Here is a 4782-nt window from a genome sequence, read left to right as displayed (position 1 = left end):
CAGCCATCTTTGTTGTTTGGCGGGCCTGGGCTGGATTTGAACCCACCAGCTCAGGTGTATGTGGCTGGCGCCTTAGCCTCTTGAGCCATAGGTGCTGAGCTGATTTCTGGGTACTTTTTAATGGGGTTCTTTTGTAGTATTCTTAAAATAAATCACCTAAAACATGAGCAATTTTAATATTCATTCAGAAGATTTTTAAAAGTTTTAAGAAGTATTTCTAGAGAGATGACTTTGCTCCCCATTAACTCCCATGCTTCGATTTCCAGGCATGAGCAGTTGTGTTGATAAATCTTCCTGTAATGAATATTAGAACTGGAATGGTGATTGACCTCATGGCATCTTCATTTTGTTACTGGTTTGAACAGGACCCATTCAGGAGAGAAAAATGTGAACCTTGTCTCCCACGGGTCTAGAAGCTTGTTTCTATCCCCTGAGTAAGGGGAGGAGGACTCTTACCGTCTATTGATTTCTGCGGCCCATGAGCCCATGTTGTAAAATAAAGATTGAGTGATTTTCTTTGCTTTGTGATTGCTCTTCAAACTTGTGGTTGAAATCAACTGAGCCCTGTGTGTGTGTGTTTGTGTACATGTGACAAGTGTGAAGAAGAGGCAGATCGGGTAAAACCACTTGCATTTGATTTTTTTTGAGGGGGGTTCCTAAAAGGTTATTTCTTTTCTCACTTGTAGCTGCTTTTATGTTACCTTTTATAAGCACTCCAGGGGATTAATGTTCTTATAGAATTTTTCTTTCTTTTTTTTTTTTCTGACAATATTGATTTCTCGTCATCAAAAAAATCGTACAAGACATTCATTTCACAGACCTTTAACAATGCTTCAAGAAGTACTTTTTTTCCCCGAAGAGCCAAAGATGTTCATGGTTGCCACAAGCAACATCACATTTGCCCATATCATTTTACTTTCAAATTTTAGCTAATTTGCCCCGAACAGAATTGAAATATTAAGTTGTTCCCATATTGTTGAACAGATCTGGCAAATGTCCATCTCCATAAACATTAAACTTTTCAATGCATGAAAGCTAATAATCACAACAGAAGCTTCAGAAAGACTGGTTTCTAGGACTTGGCATATAGCTAATTAAATACTGAATGTAAGGCCGGGCACAATGGCTCACACCTGTAATCCTAGCACTCTGAGAAGCCAGGGCAGGAGTCCAAGACCAGCCTGAGCAAGAGGGAAACACGTGTCTACTAAGAACAGAAAAACTATCTGGGCATGGTGGTGGGTGCCTGTAGCTCCAGCTACACAGGTGGACTGAGACAGGAAGATCCCTTCAGCCCAGGAGTTTGAGGTTGCTGGGAGCTATGATGACACCACCGCACTCTACCTAGGGCCACAGAGTGAAATTCTGTCTCAAACAAAAAAAACTAAATGTAAAGAATTTATGATTTTATATCAATAAAAAAATGGCAAATAAATCCCCCACTCTAAAATGGATGCTCATAAACGTGAAATGAATCTCCATCCAATTTTCAAAACTTTTAAGTCATGTCTGTAGGTGACATTAGTAGCTGTCAATGAATGCCATCCATTTAAGCCTTTGCTCTACAAAGAAGGTGGCAGTCTGGACTAGTTTGGTAAAGAAAGCCTCTCCGGACAGCAAACCCAAAGCCCGCAGAGAGGATGATTCTAGCACCTCTACATTGCGGGTAAGGAAAAGTTCCAAAGATACCACAAATTTCCCATGTACAGCTCAACCAATTAAACAGGGGAATGTGGGTGGGTGTGGCGCCATGTTAACTTAGCCAGAAACATGTAGTTCAGGTGAATTTGTGGCAAAGGGAGGCACACACAGCCAGGAGGAAACACGGTCAATAACAAAGGGAAATAAGTTCCATACAAATTCTAAAAATCAACTCAGCACAGAGAGGCCCTCAAATTTCAGAGAAATTCCTGACAAGCCCATTGCATCATTGTCAGAATGTCCTTGAAGCCGAGTGTATACAGGTGCCAGAATGTTTGATCAATTCAGGGGACGCCTTCAGGCAGCCACACTACTGTTCTGGTCCTCAGAGCTCCAAACAACTGACTGAAATTCTCCTTGTCCAGCCCAGCACTTTGCAATTGTGTCAACAAAGCCCAATTTAAGGCCATGGAAACTGTGGACCTATGAACCTACAAAATTGCGGGTCTTGAAAATGGTTTTGGATCTTTGGATGTTTCTGGACTCATATAGTGAAAAACTATTACTGTCTATAAACTCCAGAGATCAAATATTGCCTTCCTGACCAACACAGTGGAATTTTTTTTTCATAAAAATAACAAAAACAGCTGACCTCCAATAACTACTGCCTATCTGGTTGCCTCTGTTTTCTGGTTTCTTTCCATAATAGACTTTGTTAATATAGAGGCAGCACGTGGCGTCACCCACCATCCACCCTATGTCTCTCCTGACAACTATGAATTCAAGTTATTGGAAAACATAAAGACAACTTACTTGAATTAAAGTAAGAGAAAGCTTGTCTTCTGTCCCTTCAAATACTCCATGTCTCTACCTTTTCCCATGGGCAGGGGGCCCTCAACCCAACCCTCCTTGGGGGCCAGCTCTGCCCAGGAAGCAGAGCTTAAGCGTTTCAGCCAGGTGATCAGGAGCTCTCCTGTTTTTTCACCTTCACCATATAACTTGCAATTATTTAAAATCAAATGTAGTTTTTTCCTTTTATAATATAATATTCCAAAGTCTGTGATAGGCGCCACTAACTTCCCAAACAACCCAATCCCTTCAGCCCAAAAATAAAATGGATTTTTATTTGGGAACATGGCACCTGAGAATGTATATAAAGTAGTGTAATAACCTGGCCCCCAGCCCTTGACCCTCTCCCTAAGACCAGTAGGGAACAAGCCCCCTACCCTTGAAAAGGAAACCTCTCCTAAGCCTTTTAGTTCCTGCCCTCTCAAGGGTAGAGAAATAGCTTGAAATTAAGGAAGTATGCAGAGAGGGGTTGAGGGAGGGGTTGATTCCAAATAAAGCCCTGGGTAAAGAGGTCCCAAGTTGTTCTCAGAAATTTACCCAATACTTGTTTTGTACCCCTGAACTATGAGCTAATGTACCCTAAGAAAACATGTACTTCCACCCTAAATTGTGTAAACCCCTATGACATACCCCATTTTATGATCATGAAGTAATGTACTTGTGACATATCTTAGGATGTATAAATCAATATGTACCTCTACTTTGTGACCCCTGGGTCATATTGAGCTGTACTAACTGCTATGATTGGCTTCTGTACTGCGCTAGCTTGCTAATCACCACGACTATGCAGAATAATGGTATAAAAAGACTTCTCCACCGCTATAGGAGGCTTCTTGTTGGCCCACCACAAGAGCTCCCTGCAGGTGCACCTGCAGGTGTATCAATTATCAATAAATTTCTATTACCTAATTATACCTGAAGTGGGGTCCATCCTTCTCTCGCATTTATTGTCCCATTTCAGTAGGACAGAATAACACGCTTTGGACTCTCAGGTGATGGTAACAGGACATTCACAGCCGGAATTCTTGAGAGGCCCAGCTGCTCCAGTGTTAAGTTTTGTCCAGTAATCCCCAGATCCATCCTGGGAACCTTTATTGAAGACTTCATCCTGCCAAGCTGGGTGATCAATCCCTTCATAAAATGAGCCGCGGTTGTGAAGGAAGGTCCCCACTGCCCGCCCTTGCCGGGCGTGGCCCACGTGTCGCTGAACACTTTGTTGATCTGGTCCTCGGAGGGCATCCACCAATCAGGGTTGGAGGTACAATGCATCCTAATGAATTCTTTTCCTTTTTCCAAGGCCGCACGAGTACTTAAGCTCATCAGTAGCGAAAACAAATCTGATGAGCTATCGAAGGAGCCGTCTTCCACCCTTCTCTGAAGAGTTTACAGCCTCGTTATGTAGACAGGATAGTTGTTGAAGAGCGGCTTGCTCCCCTCAGTCTGCGGGTCAGCTGGCTGTGGTATCAGGGGTTGGTTGTGGTGCTGCAGAACCGTCTTGGAGTCATCTAAAACCGCCTGGCAGGGCACTGGGAGGCTCCAATTTCCTCCTGAGCTCTTCATGTTCTCGTTGTAGTGAAATAACCTCCTGCTCGAGCTCTTGGCATTGAGGACAGTAGCCCTGCTCTTCCTCCTCCTCCTCCTCCGGCAGTGTAAATGAGGACGGTGGCCGCGGGATTCAGATGTTGCTGGGGAGGCCCAACCACCGAGTGAATGCACAGGGGGAGTGGGGTGGACAGAGGATCCACGTCGGCCAGGTGGCCATACTCACTGACTGAGGAGGTGTTTGGAGTGGGAAAGCTCCCCGAGAGCAGGTAATTTTGTAGCGAGTCAGTGAAAACCTTCAAAACGGCAGAGGTCTGTTGTTTCCTTTGTATGTGTTGCGTCTCTACGGTCTACACTGTCTAAGGCCTGACTGTGGACCCCTTTCCCAACGTGACACTGTTCCTGTCTGTCATTGTAACTTGAGCCTTCCTGCTTTACACAAGAAATCATGCACTGAGAATGGTTGGAGTCCAGAATTTTCCCCCACGATTCAAGAGGCAGAGAACTCGACTGCACTGCTGGACAAAGGCATCCAAGATCATACCACTCTCTGCGCTGAGCTCCGGGCTGGCGCCGTGGCTACTGCTGCTGCTGCTGCTGCTGCTGCCCGCGGCCGCCGCCGGGCCTGGGCCTTACCTGACGACTGCGGCGCAGGACGACCACGAAGACGCCGCGGGAGCCGCAGGGGGCAGCGCCGGAGTCTGCAGGTGGCCCTGGGGCGCGGCGGCCGTGCAGGACGGCGACGACCTC

General features: G+C 45.5%; 1 pseudogene; it reads right to left on the bottom strand.

Moving 5' to 3' along the window:
* Positions 1–3398: 3398 nt before the first annotated feature.
* The window catches only part of LOC100958139, a 1878-nt pseudogene continuing 494 nt past the window's right edge, over positions 3399–4782 (bottom strand).

The sequence above is a fragment of the Otolemur garnettii genome, unplaced genomic scaffold (genome assembly GCF_000181295.1).
Source record: "Otolemur garnettii isolate 467f Iridium unplaced genomic scaffold, OtoGar3 scaffold00010, whole genome shotgun sequence".
NCBI lineage: Eukaryota > Metazoa > Chordata > Mammalia > Primates > Galagidae > Otolemur > Otolemur garnettii.
This window is presented reverse-complemented; position numbering and strand designations above follow the sequence as displayed.